The 15,949-nt window shown below is 31.3% G+C and overlaps 1 protein-coding gene across 1 annotated transcript in view; it reads right to left on the bottom strand.

The window, feature by feature from the left end:
* The window catches only part of MMP16 (matrix metallopeptidase 16), a 406,453-nt gene that overhangs the window by 185,424 nt on the left and 205,080 nt on the right, over window positions 1-15,949 (bottom strand). The window lies entirely within an intron of this gene.

A 15,949-nucleotide genomic window follows, 5' to 3' on the forward strand; every position in this document is an offset into this window, starting at 1 on the left:
AACCTATCATATCTGAGAGAAAGAATGGATGAATATAATGGATATCTTACTGCCATCAGAATTGGCTTTAAGACAAAAATTTTAGACATATTCAATTTGTGGCGAAACTTCTCCCACCTCATTGAAAAGTGAGAAGAGAAAAGTGAAAAGGGAAGGAATAAGCTAAGCAGAAGGGAATACAGACACTGTGAGGAAAAGGAGTAAGATAGGGAGAGGAACTTTAAGGCAGGGGAGGGATACTAAAAAGGGAGAGCTGTGAGAAGCAAGTAGTGCTCACAAGTTTAATACTGGGGAGGGGGTCAAGGGGGAAAAAAGGGAGAAAAGCATAAACAGGAGTTAACAAGATGGCAAGTAATACAGAATTGGTAATTTTAACCATAAATGTGAATGGGGTAAACTCCCCCATAAAGAGGAAGCAGTTAGCAGAATGGATTAAAAGCCAGAATCCTACAATATGTTGTTTACAGGAAACACACCTGAAGCAGGGAGATACATACAAAGTAAAGGTAAAAGGTTGGAGTAGAATCTACTATGTTTCAGGTGAAGTCAAAAAAGCAGGGGTAGCCATCCTGATCTCAGATCAAGCAAAAGCAAAAATTGATCTAATTAAAAGAGATAAGGAAGGGCACTATATCTTTCTAAAGGGTAGCATAGATAATCAAGCAATATCAATATTAAACATATATGCACCAAGTGGTGTAGCATCTAAAAATTCTATTCTTGTGCAAGTTTTAAAATGAAGATAATCATTACTATGGTAGTACATGAATATAACTTTTAAATGAGTATATATATATATATATATATATATATATATATATATATATATATTTATATATACATACACACATATATATATATGCATGTACATATATATGTAATCTTCAAAATATTTTTATTTCACCCATATGAGTATATGTTTAAAAAGCTTTGATAAGTATTCTAAATAATCTTGTAAATTGAATGCTGCACTAAAGTTTCTCTTGTTAATGCTTATTTACAATAAACATATTAAAAATAAACATTGCAATAATGGGCACACAATTTTTTTTGCAATTCTGTTTAAGAATGAAATAACTTTCTGAAATACATTATTTTTGGAATGATAACTAAACTGGGATGGAAATACATAAAAATTAAATTACAGCATTTATGTCTTGAACTAAATTTGAAGATTTTCTATTCCATTTTATAAATGAGAAAATTGTGAATTAATTTGCTTATCCAAGGTTGCATCCAAGATCTAAAAACTAATTAATCTGTTGACTATAAATTCACTATTTCCATAATAATTTTGCAAAATCTATATATTATGCAATTTTTTATCTTTTAAAAATAGTATATATTTAATTGGGGTCTATTTATTTATTATAATGAACGGCCTTATGTTTTGAACTCATTATTAATAATAATATAAATAATATGATAACCCTTTAAGTTGGCAAAACACTCTTCATGTGTTATATCACTTGATTCTCATCTATATGAGATAGGCTTTATTATTATTATTGTTATTATTCCAATTTTACAGATGAAGGACTGAACTTGAGAGATTAAGTAACTTTCCCAGTCACACAGAGTGAGTGTTTGAGGAAGTATACAAAATTTTCCTACAACCTTTTAAAAGAAGAAAACTGTATAAAGTGGTCAGTAATTAGTCATAAAAACTTCAGGGGTAATGTCTCTGCATTTCTATAAATTCTTTTAAAATTATTATTTTTTACAAGTGAATAATGATCATATGGTGGAGTTTGAAAATTTGTTTAATAAAAAGTTTCATGGCATTTTAGACTAATGATCAGATATTTCCCAAACACCTAGCATTTCAGAGAACCTTTAAAAAAGTTTTGCAGCCATTTTAGGGATATATTCCTTTAGATCTTAGTTACAGAGTCCCAAATCCTCATTTTGCTTTCTACCTTCTGGAGTTGATACAAATGTGGTGTTTTCCTTAAAATCAATAAGCTCTCCATACTCAATCAGCTATATCAGTGCAAAGAGCAAGATGAAAAATGGGCCTGGGATTGAAATCATACTTTAATAACTTCTATGCTCCTTTGCAATTGGTATAATATATTCTTATTTTATGAGGACATAATACTAGTTTTCAAACTATGTATCCTATAAGTATAGTACCTTTGTATTGAGCCCAAAGTACTCTAAAAAGTAAATATTAACCTGGAAAATAGTTTCCAAAGAAATGAGTTAAAAATGAGCAGGCTACCCAAAAGCCATTATATTTAAAAAAAGAGGCTATATATGATATTTCAAGAAAATAGCAAGAAAAACTGTCCAGACATCTTAGAATTATAGGGTAAATAGTGATTGAAAGAATCCACTGATCACTTCCTGAAAGTTCCAAAACTGAAATTTTCAAGAAATACTGTAGCCAGAAGAAAATAATTTAAGCAGCCAGAAAGAAACAATTCAAATATCAAGAAGCCACAGTCAGGGTTACACAGAACTTAGCAGCTTCTACATTAATGGTTCAGAGGGTTTAGAATAGGCTATTCCAGAAAGCACAGAGATACAGATTACAAGAATTAACTACCCAGCAAAACTGCGATGATCATTAAGGGAAAAGATGGACATTCACTGAAAAAAGGTCTTTAAAACTTTCTTGATGAAAAGATTAGAGAACAGAAAATTTGAACTTCAGAAACAAAACTGAAGAGAAGCATAAAAGGTAAACAGAAAAGGGAAAAATGAGAAATTCTGAAAAATCAAAGGAGAAATTAATATAAGTGAAAATAAGAACACTAGTGGACTAATAAATCAAAGAGCTTATTTTGTGGGAGAAACAACAAAATAGATAAAACTTTAATTGAATTAGAAGAAAGATGAAAACCAAATTATAACAATAAAAATGAAAATTAATTCACCACCAATGAAGGGAAAATTAAATCAATAATTAGAAGCTATTTTATCCAAATGTATGCCAAATAAATCAGATAATCTAAGTGAAATGGGTAAATATTTACAAAAAATATAACTTTTCCAGTTTAACAGAATAGGAAATAAAAAGCTTAAATAATCACTTTGAGAAAAAATAAGTTGATGAAGCCATAAATTAAATCCATATGAAAACATTTATAAGGCCAAAGGAATTTACAAGTAAATTCTAACATTTTAAGAAAAATGAATTACAATACTATATAAACTATTTGGGAACATAGGTTAAAAAGAATCCTACCAAATTCTTTGTATGACACAAATGTAGTGTAGAAACCCATACCAGGAAGAGCCAAAACAGTGAAAGAAAATTATAACCAATTTTACCAATGAACATGATGCAAAAATTAAAAAAAAAAAACATTAACAAAGAGATTACCACAATTTATTAAAAAGGATTGTATACTATTATGAGGTGGGATTTATACCAGCCATTTAGGGCTGGTTTAATACTAAAAAACTATCAGTACAATGGATTATGTCAATAACATTCATACAACCCCAAACAAGCTCTAGCTGTACAAAAAACCTGAAGCTTGGGAGAGAATCTTCTCCATTCTGGGAGCAGAGCCCAACTTTAACATATGAAATTAAATATTTGACTATATAAATTTATTACATTGACAGGGAAGATCAAAAAACAAACAGAAAAAGAAACTCAAAACTACTACATCCACAGCATCAAAGAAACATTTCAAGAGAGGTGTTTTGAAAATCATATAAGAGGTAGAAAAAATGGGGAAATAAATAAAAGTGATGCAAGAAAATCATGAAAAAAAGAGCCAAAACTTTGGTAAATAAGGAATAAATAAAAAAGCTGAAGAAAATAACATTAAAAACCGAATAGGAAAAATGGCAAAAGAAGAACAATAATCCAATTAAGAGAAGAATGCTTTAAAAAGCAGAAGTAGCCACAAGGGGAAATATGTGAAAAGAGTAAAATTGAGTAAATGGTGGGGGGGGGGGGAGGGGAGTACAAAAGCTCACTGAAAAAAATACTTTAACATTCTAATCAGGCAAGTAGAGACTAATGACTTCATGAGACATCAAGAAAGTATAAGAAAAAATCAAAAGAAGAAATAAAAAAAAAGAAGAAAATGTGAAATATCTTATTTTTAATTGACCTGCAAAATAAATTAAAGTAAGATTATTATTGGACTACCTGAAAGCCATGTTGGAAAAAAAGAGGCTACACATGATCTTTCAAGAAATTATCAAGGGAAACTGCACTCAAATTATGGAATCAGAAGGTAAAATAAAAACTGACAGAATCATAAAATGAAAACTCTCAGGAATGTTATAGCCAAATTCCAGAACTCTCAGGGGAAGAAGAAAATATTTCAAGCTGCTAGAAAGAAAAATTCAAATATCAAGAAATCAAAGTTGGGATTATACAGTATTTAGCAGCTGATACAACAAAGGATTGGAGATTTTGGAATAGACTATAGAAGGAATAAGATCTAGGATTACAACCAAGAATCACCTATATAGTTTTCAGAGTGGAGTTAAGATGGCAGAGAAAAGTGAGGAAGCTGCTTGAGCTCTCCAAATTTCATTTGAAAACCATTTGAAAGCAAGCCTCTAAATAGCCTGGTAGAATGAAAGTACTCTCCAGCTCAAGACTGACTGAAAAAGAAAGTCAGTCTCACTGGGGTGAAAAGGATATTCAGCCTAAATCAGATAGACTCTGATAAAGCTGGTAAGAGGATCTTAATCACAGTAAATCGGCAACTAAAACCCACAGTCCTGGTTCAGTAGAGGAACGAATCAGTGGGCTACCTTCCAGTTCCGGCTCAGAAGGCAAACTCTAGGAAAACAGGGTGTTTACTGAACAAAGCAGACAAAGTTATCTGCTACAAACACAAGGGGCCCCTATGCTCAAAGCCAAAATTCACAGCTACAGAGAAAGCTTAGGACAGGGACCCCTTTACCCAAGGAAAAGAGCTCGACCTTAAAAGTAAAAATAAATAAATAAATAAATAAGGATATATCAAAAGAAAAAGAAAGAAAATGAGTAAGAAATAGAAAGCAAATAAACAAACAAACAAACAAGGGTAGACCAAAACACAAATTTAAGTGAAGCCATAATGTCCACTGAAGAAATCTCAAAGAGTAATATAAAGAGACTTCTTGGAAATGCTCATAAAAGACTTCAAAAGACAAATAAGCAGAAGAAAAATGAGAAAGGAAATGAGAGATATGAATGAGAGAGTCAACAGTTTGGGAAAGGAAAGGAAAAAATTATCTGAAGAAAACTCCTCCTTAAACAGAGGAATAAAACAAATAGAAAAAGAAATACAAAAAAATAACTGAAGAAAAACATAAAAATTGAACAGGGAAAATAGAAGCTAATGACTTTATGATAGAGTAAAAATCAATCAAAGACACTAAAAAGAATTTAAAAGAAAAATGGAAGAAAATGTGAAATGCTTCATTGGCAAAATAGCTGACCTGTAAAATAGAACCAGAAAAGACAATTTAAAAATTATTGGCCTACCTGAAGGCCATGACCAAAAAAATTGCCTGGAAAGCATTCTACAAGAGATCTTAAAGAAAAACTGTCCCAATATTATAGAAACAGAGGGGGTAAATATTCAATAAAACAATTCATCCATCATCTCTGGAAAGAAATCCCACAAGGAAAATCCCAAGGAACATTATTATGAAACTCCAAAATTATAATCTCAAGGAAAAAAATACTACAAGCTGCCAGAAAAAAAGCAATTCAAATATCAAGGAGCAAAAGTCAGGATTTCCTGGGATCTGGCAATTTCTACAATAAAAGAGCAGAGGGCATAGAATACCATATTGGAGAAGGCAAAGGACAGGAATTAACAATTCAGAGAGACTCTGCATCATCTTTCAGGTGAAGAGATTGGGCTTCAGTGAAGAAAGATACTTTCTATTATTTCTGTTGAAAAAAACAGAAGTAAATAAAAAATTCAACTATAAACACAGGACTCAAGAAAACCATAGAAAGGTAAACAGGGGAAATATATATTTAAAGGTTATACTGTTTAGATCCCTAGATTTTATATCTCTAAATAGCTGCATAAATAAAATAGAGGAAGAAATCAATGAATTAGGCATATAATGAAACTAGAAGAAAAACAAATTAACAACTCAAGATTAAATACCAAATTAGAAATTTTGAAACTTAAAGAAGAGATTAATAAAATGAAAACTAAGAAAACTATTGAACTAATAAATAAAACTAAGACTTGGTTTTATGAAAAGATGAACAAAATAGATAAATCTTTGCTTAATTTCATAAGAAAAAGGAAATAAAAAACAAAAACAAATCACTATCCTCAAAAGTGAAAGGGGTAAATTTACCACCAATGAAAAAGAAATTAAACCAATAGCTCTGTGCCCAACTCTAAGGCAGTAAGTCTGACAATCTAATTGAAATGTCTGAATATTTACAAAAATATAAATTGCCAAGATTAACCGAAGAGTAAATAAAATACTTAAGTAATCCCATTTTAGAAAAATAAATTGAACAAGTCATTAATGAACTCCCTAAGAAAAAAATCTCAGGGCCAGATGAATTCAAAGTGAATTCCACCAAACATTTAAAGAACAATTCATTCCAATACTATATAAACTATTTGGAAAAAATAGGTAAAGCAGTACTCCCAAATTCCTTTTATGATAAAAATATGACACTGATACACAAATCAGGAAGAGCCAAAGAGAGAAAGAAAATTACAGACCAATCTCCTTCATGAATATTGTTGCAAAATTTAAATAAAATATTAGCTAAGATATTACAGCAATTTTAAATAAAGTATTAGCAAAGAGATTACAGCAATTTAACCCAAGATAAATATTCTATGACCAAGTGGGATTTATACTAGGAATTCAGGGCTGGTTCAGTATCAGAAAAACTATTACCATAATTGACCATATCAATAAAAAAAATATGACAATCTCAATAGCTGTAGAAAAAAACTATTGACAAAATACAGTATCCATTCCTATTAAAAGTACTAGAAAGCATAAGGATAAAGGAAGCTTTCCTTAAAGCAGTGAACTGTATCTATGTGAAACCTATAGCCAGCATTATTTGTAATAGAGTGAAGCTGGATACATTCTCAATAAGATTGAAGTGAAACAAGGTTGTCCATTATCATCACTATGATTCAACATTGTATTAGAAATGTTGGCTTTAGAAATGAGAAAAGAAAAATGAATTAAAGGAATTAGAATAGGCAATAAGAAACAAAATGATCACTTTTTGCAGATGATATGATGTTATACTTAGAGCATCCAAGAAAGTCATCCAAAAATCTACTGGAAAGAATTCACAGCTTTTGAAAAGTTGCAGGATATGAAATAAACCCCCACAACTCATCAACATTTCTATATATTACTGACAAAGACCACTAGCAAAAGATAGAAATAGAAATTACACTTAAAATTACCCTAGAAAAAATAAAATGCTGGGGGGTCTACTTACCAAAACAACCCCAAGAACTATATGAACACAATTACAAAGCACAAATAAAATCAGATCTAAACAATTGTAAAAATATTAATGTTTGTGGCTAGGCTGAACCAACATAATAAAAATGAAAATTCTGCCTCATTGGTCTACTTGTTCATTACCCTACCAATCAAACTGCCAAAACATTATTTTATAGAACCAGAAGACATAATAACAAAATTAATCTGTAAGAACAAAAAGTCAAGAATATCAAGGTAACTAATGAAAAGAAATACTGAGGATGATGGCTTAGCAGTACCAAGCCAAACCAAACCATATTATAAAGCAGTATTAATCAAAATCATTTGAAACAGTCTAAGAAATAAAGTGGTAGATCAGTGGAATAGATTAGATATACATGACACAATAATCAGCATCTAGCAATCTAGTAGTTAATTAACCCCATAACTCAAAATTCTGAAAATAAGAACTCACTAGGTGACAAAAATTGCTGGAAAATAATATATCAGAAACTCAACATAGACCTACATCTCACACACCATACTAAAATAAAGTCAAAATGGATACCTGATTTAGGCATAAAGGATGATATCATAAGCAATAACAAGGCATCATTTACCCTATCAGATCTTTGGAGAAGGGATGAATTTATGACCAAATAAGAACTAGAGAGAAGTTTTTGCCCAAACAAAATCAACAGAAATAAGATTAAAAGGGAAGTACAAAGCTGGGGAAAATCTTTACAGGCAATATTTCTTATAAAGGTTTCCTTTTTAAAATATATGAAAAACTAAGTCAAATTATAAGAATACAAACCATTCCCCAATTAATAAATGCTCAAAGGTTATGAATAGATGATTTTCAGATGATGAAATTAAAGCCATTTTAGTTATATGGAAATATGTTGTAAATCACTACTGATTAGAAAAATGCCGATTAAAATAACTCTAAGGTACCACTTCTTACACCTTTCAGATTGGCTAAGATGACAGGAAAAGATAATGATAAATGTTGGAGGGGATGTGGGAAATCTGGGACATTAATGCATTTTTGGTGGAGTTATGAAATGATGTAACCATTCTGGAGAGCAATTTGGAGAACTTTCAAAGCTCTAAGTGATTCTTTTAAAAATATATTTGATCATTTATTTATCCTCAATTTCATGTAAAATAGTTTTTATTATTTTTAAAATTGAATTTCAAAAGGTTTCCCTCTTTTACCTTTTCCCCCTTTATTGAGAAAGGGTTACAAAACTGTGCATACCCTTTGATCAAGCAGTGTCATTACTGAATCTGTTTCCCAAGGAAATCACAAAGGAAGGAAAACAACCCACATGTGCAAAAATTGTAGCATCTCTTCTTGTGGTAACAAAGAATTGGAAAATGAGTGAAAGCCCATCAAATGGGGAATGGGTGAACAATTTGTGGTAATGAAGGTATTGGGATATTTTTGTTCTATGACCAATAATGGATAAGTTGATTATAGAAAGGTCTGGAGGGAATTACATGAATTGATGCTGAGTGAAACAGGCAGAACCAGGAATATATTGTACACAATGACAGCAAGAATTTGCAATAATCAAATATGAAAAGCTTGTTCTTCTCAGTGGTTCAATGATCCAAAACAACCATAGACTTTGCACAGAAAATGCCATCTGCATCTAGAAAAAGACTAAGGAGATTAAATGTAAATCCACACATGCTATATTCACTTTTTTCTGTTTTTTTTTTTTTTAATCTCTCTCATGGCTTTCCCCTTTTGTTATGGTTTTTATCTGCCAACATGGTTCATAAAGTAACGTGTATTAAAAATAAATAAACTTACTACAATAAAATGAATCACATATCCAGAAAAAACATTATAATTTTTCAAATTTTTCAGATGGAAAATGGACATTTAGTGAAATAGAAGGTTTTCACATATTATTAATGAAAGGACTAGAGTTGAATAGAAAATTTAACATTAGAACACAATACTCAAGAAAAATATGAAAAAGATAAGTGGAAAAGAGGAATAAAAAAGGATTAAGGTTAAATAATTTGCATTCTGACATGGAAAGAATATATTTGTAATACCTCAAAATTTTCCCATTATTAATGGAGTTGGGTTTACATAGACAGAGGGCATATGTGTGAGGTGAATATTATAGAAGGAGATCCTAAAGCATACATGTAGGGGTGAGAAAGGAGAATGTAATGAGAAAAGGAGAAAGGAAGAGATATAATGAAGCAAATCACATATAAGAGGGATAAGAAAAATCTTTTACAATGTAGGGGAAGGTGGGTGTGAGGAAAGTGTTTAAATCATTTTATCACTGAAACTGGCTCAAAGAGGGAATAACATTCATCATCAGCTAGTTATAGAAACATGTCTTACTATACAGAAAAATAGAAGAGGAAAGGGATAAAAGAAGGGGATGAGGGAAGTGCTGAGAGAAGGAAGAGTATATGAAGAGAAAAGATAGTCACAATAAAAACACTTGAAGATGAAGAAGGTGAAAGATGAGAGAAAATAGAATAAATGGGGGGAAATAAAATAGGATAGAACAAAATACACAATAATCATATCTGTGGGGGAAAAAAGTAGAAAGCAAGTTTCTATGATGAAGGTCTAATTTCTCAAATATACAGAGAAATAAACCAAATTTATAAAAAATAACTCATTCCTTAAATGGTTAAAGGATATTAACAGGTATTTTTTGGCTAAATTAATCAAATCTATCTATAATCATAAAAAGATGCTTTTAATCATTGTCAGAGAAATACAAATTAAAACAATTCTGAGGTACCACTTCACAAGTATCAGATTGACTAAAAGGAAAATTACAAATATTGGCAAGGATATGGGAAAAATTAAACACTAATCACTGATGGTGGACTTATAACCTAATTCAGTCATACTGGAAATCAGTTTGTAAGAAAGGGCACTAAAATTGAACATATTCTTTGACTGAGACGTACTGCTACTAGATTTATATCTCAAAGAAATAAAAAAAATACAGAAGGACTTATACATATAAAAGTATTATATATATATGCATATAGCATATATAGCGTATATAGTATGTCCCTCTTTTTATGGTGGCAAAGAATTGTTAATTAAGGGGATGCCCTTCAGTTAGGGAATGACTAAACAAGTAGTGGTATATGATTGTGATGGAATGCTATTATATTATAAGAAATGATAAACAGGAAATTCTCAAAAAAAAAAAAAAAAAAACATGGGAAGACTTATCTGAACTGATTCAATGTGAAATGAGCTAAACCAGAAAAACACTATAAACATTAACAACATGTTTCTATGATGATCAACTTTGAATGACTGGACTATTCTCAGCAGTACAATGATTTAAAACCCTTCTGAAGGACCTATGATGAAAGGTGATGTTCATATCCAGAGGAAAAAAACCTGATAGAGTTTCAATGCAAAACAAAGTATACTTTTTTAAAATTTACTTTGCGTGTTTTTCATTTTCTTTTTGGTCTGTGTTTTCTTTTGCACCTGATCAATATGGAAATCTGTTTAGCATGACTCTACATGTATAACATATCACAATGCTTGCTTTCTCAACAAAGGGGGAAAAGGTAAAAGAGGGAAACCTTTTGAAATTCAGTTTTAAAAATGATAAAACTATTTTACATGAAATTGGGGATAAATAAATGATCAAATATAATTATATTTTTAAAAGAATCACTTAGAGCTTTGAAAGATTAAATGCCCAAAGCATATGCTAGATGAAGGATTTGAATCTAAGTATCTCTGCAATCTAATTTCTTTTTCATTATAAAAGCTAATGTGTTTCTGAATATCAATTCAATTCAAATCAATGAATTTTTTAAACTCCTACTGAACACAGAACAGACTAGTAAATTATAGTACATGTGAACATATAACTATATGTAATATGTTAATTACAAATGTACAAACCAAAATATTATGTAAAATTCAAGGAGGGAAAATGTCACTACTTGCAGGGAGTGAATACCTTCAAAGAAAGAACTTACTGGTTAGCTGGTGAAAAATAAGAACTGGTAAATACATCTTATGATGAAGTCATGGGCTAATGTCGGGAAAGTTTCTTGGTTAAGAAGTATCTGATTTGCTCTTTAAAGTATTAAATGAAAATATTTTATGAAAGGGATTCTCTTATCTATAAGAAAATATCTTATAGAAAGGGAAAATGTTATTTGATTATATGCTATTTGACACATTTAATTTATTTTCTTCTTCATGAAGGCAGGGAACTTGACTTATTTCCACTTTCCACTCTGCATCTTACCTAAAATGCAGTATGTATTCTGTATCTACACAATAGATTTCTAATAAAAGTTTACTGAATTAACTTATTGAACATATTTACTTATGCCTTTAGAAATATCATAACTAATTATGTCAGCTATCAGTTATTCTGTGGTAAATTAACTTGTAGATACTATAGAAGATTGAGTTGCACAGCAAATATATTGCTAAATCTGGAATTTGGAGGCTTTGTGTTAGAATCTGTTTCATACACTTAACAATATGTATTTTAAAGGAAGTTACTTAATCTATCAGGCTTAGTTTTCTCATATGTAAAATTGGAATAAGAATGCTACCTATTTCAAAAGGTCATTTTAAGAATCAAATCATAATGCTGTAAAGTTCCCTTCTTTCTTGATAACTCTGTAAGTCTGACAGTGGTTTATTGGTCATTTTTAAAGATCCTGTTTTCCCTATGCTTGTGGGACAATGCACTCTCCCAGTTACTCTTTAGCATTTCTTTCCATTTTTTCTCAGACTCCTTTGAGTCTGATCATCATCATCATCATCATTGATGACTAATTGTGTGGGTGTGCCCCAGGGCTTTGTGGGCTATCTTATCTTCCTTCTAGCCTTTAGATACTCTTCTTAATTACTTTATCTATTCATGTAAATTCAGTTATCAAGGTAATGACTCCAAAATCTACATAATTCATCTTTCCTGTTTCTTTTTAAAACCTAAAACTCTAAACCCTCATCACCAACTTCCAATTGGAAATATTCTCCTAGATGTCCTTTAGGTACAGAAAGTAGTTGAGTGGTACAGCCCAGACTTCTCAGGACCTATCAGATTCAGAGAGCAGACAGAAATGGAATAAAATACATCTTCAACTCCAGCTATTTTCTGCTGTTACACAGTTAGATTAAAATTTCCTGAGTCCCTATCCTTCATTCCTCATTCTTATTAGGTAATTCAGGAATAACTAGATTTCAATAGTCCAGATTAGTCTACTATATAGCCTCATAGCTAACAAAATAATCTCTTATTAGAGGCATATTCTTTCCTTTTCTACAACTTTTAATTTTAGCTCCGAATATATTAGATGGCTAAGATTGTACTGATTGATTTTGTTGCATGTTTGTACCACTAGTTTAACTGGGAAACTGGGAGTGGTGTGGAGAGGAGTGCACATTTATGCTGTTTTCCACTGCCATTTATTCTCTATAACTGCAATGCTTGTGTGGCAGTATCATTCTTCAAAAATAATTTCAAATTCAACAAATACAAAACAGAAATCATTATATTCCCCTGAAATTCTATACCTTCTTTTAAATCAATTTCCATTTTCTGTCAAGTGCAGTTCCAACTTTGGAGTGATATAAATTCACCACCTCAGAATCATCCTCCATTCCTCAATCTCATTCACTCTACATATTCAATCAGTTGACAAGGCCCATTAATTCTATATCTATAACATCTCTCATATGCATCCCTTACTTTCCCACACATTTAGTCACAACCTAATTCAGGCACTTACCACCTCTTCCAAAGATGACAGTCTTCTAACTAGTTATTTGCTTCCAGTTTCTCTTCCTCTAATACATTTGGTAGGTGCAGCTAGGTGGTATAGTGAATTGAGTGTGAGTCTGTAGACAGGGAAGCTTATCTTCCTGAGTTCAAATTCAGTCTCAGATCCTTACTAACCATGGGATCTGGGTAAGTCACTTCCCTCTGTTGGTTTCAGTTTCCTTATCTGTAAAAATGAGCTGATGCATGAGCTGATGAATAAAATGTCAAACCATTCCAGTATGTTTGTTGAGAAAACTCCAAATGAAGTCATGGAGAATCAGTTGAAACACCTGAATAACAATAAGCACCCACAGACAAAAAAGCATAGTTCTGTCCATTTCTCCCTGGATCAAACCAAATTTCAAGAGATTCTTATTGTCCCAAGAATAAAATAAAATAAAACCCTTTCAAACAAATTCAGACTTATCATTCAAGAATATTCACACATTACTGCCTTCTCATATATTCTACTAAGAATGACAACCTTGTATCTTTAATCTTTCTTCTCACATGGTTGTCAAAGATTCTTGTCTTCCTTCAAAGTTTTAATTGCTAGCTTCCCAACTTATTGAACTACAGTAGCATCCTAATTGAGTCTAGGATGAAACACATTCTTTCCATCTTGTTAGGCTTTTCAAGTCCTTTCCAATTTTGCCCTAATCTTTCTTTTCAGATTCATTTAAATCTTCAGTCAAACTGGTCTTCTCTCTGGCCCTTTCACAGCTCTCTTTTCCATCTCCTTGCCTTTACACTGGTCATCCATCATTCATGTTAAGAATACCTTCCCTGTTTATTCCACTCTAATAGAATCCCATTCCTCCTTCAAATGTAGCTTGTTTCATCTATGTCAAAACACTTTTGCAATACCACCAATCCCTAGTACCTCCTTCTTGAATTACCTTCTAATTGACTATTTGGTATTTATTTGGATTTATTATTTTTATTGATTCTTTCTGTATCTAATTATTGATTTTTACTTGTTTTCTCCATAGCATGCAAGCCCCTTGTGAGAAGGAACTGTTTCATTCATATTAGTGTGACATATAATATGAACATAATAAATGCTTGTTGATTGAATGAATGATTTACTAGGAGAAGCTTATCTAATCTCATTTCCCTCCCCTACCCCATTACCAATAACTTTTCATGCTTAGCAATACCAAAAAAAAAAAAATTGTATTTCTTCAGAATCTAGTATATCTATCCTTATCTATGTACTTTTTTCTCACTAGGAAGGATATGCATAACAATAGAAAGAGAAAGTGCTGGACATGGAGTTAAGAAGATTTGAATTCCTGTCCATATCAGTCATTTATTAGTTTTAAGGATAAATCATTTATAGGAATCTAGTTGGTACAGTGTATAGAGTACAAGGTCTAGACTTAGAAAGAGTGTAGTTCAATCCAACCCTTTTTACCTCAGTTTCCTCATCTATAAAATAAGATGAAAAATGAAATAACAAACCATTCCAGTACCTTTACCAAGAAAACCCCCAAAAGATTCAGAGTCTTAGCCATGACTGAAATGAATGAAAAACAACAATGAATCACTGAACTTTTCTGAGCCTCAGTTTCCTCACTTGTAAAAAGGGGATAAGCATAGCATCTATATCACAGAGTTTTTTTTTTTTTGAAAATCACATGAGACAGCACATGTAAAGAGCTTTGCAAAATGTATAGTGCTAAATTAATGCTAGTTATTATTAGAATCTGTTATCTGACTTGCTGCTACATTTTTGTCTTCGCATTCCCAGTAACTATCACATGGTAGACCCAAATTAAATTTCTTCCTGTTTTTGATGTTTTATGTCACCATAATAGGAGATTCATGAATGAGACTCAAAAATAGAAAAGAAATTAGCCTGTAAGTTATTACCTAGGAAACAGTTAATGGGTACTGTATAATGGGAAGAGAACTGAAATGGGAATGATTTAAATGGAAGTAGATTATTTGATAAGATATTTGATTCTAAGGGGCAAACTTCTAAACAGGAATGTGATAGTTGCCAAGAGATTTTTGAGGTTAATCCTATGCAAGATATTTAGAATGTCAAGAAAGATGTTTTAAAAAGAGCTAACTACCTGCATAATTTAGTCACCAAAATCTGTGTATCATTAAATAAAACCTCGGAGGATTCCATCCTATCTCTGTCAGCATTATCTAATTTCAGAGAACAGAAGTTGAGAATTCAGAAATGGAAACCTTTTCACTTCAATGGAACAATACTACATATATCTCTCAAAGCAACAGACAAACATTTCCAAAAGAATACCTCAGGCTTTTCATGACTTTGGGAAAAATTCTCCAACAGAAATCACTTTCTCTCACAGTGTTATGAGACTGCTAGACCAAAGAAGACAGATGCTATCCAGGTTTTTCTTTTTTCTTTTTTTTTTTTTTGGTTGTTGTTGTTGTTTTAATTTTCCCCATATATACTTAAAAACTGAAGAAAACTGAATCAAATTACTCTTGTTGTTTCAGTAGGTAAAGTTGTACTTCAGGTAAATACTTAGAAATTATTGATATTGTAGTATGTAACAATTGGCGAGTTGTGCATAAGACATCTTGATTTCTTTTTAACTTTTAGCATTTAGATTTTGTTATTGTTTATAATGTGATGATTTGCACAAGACACACAAAAATCACAGTCATAGGCATGCCCTTAAAGCTAAAAGCACAGTGACATTTTCAATATTTAACAGGGCTTTGGTAAGTCATTAGAAAGAAAGTACAAGTAG

Source organism: Antechinus flavipes, chromosome 1 (genome assembly GCF_016432865.1).
Source record: "Antechinus flavipes isolate AdamAnt ecotype Samford, QLD, Australia chromosome 1, AdamAnt_v2, whole genome shotgun sequence".
In the NCBI taxonomy this organism is placed as follows: Eukaryota; Metazoa; Chordata; class Mammalia; order Dasyuromorphia; family Dasyuridae; genus Antechinus; species Antechinus flavipes.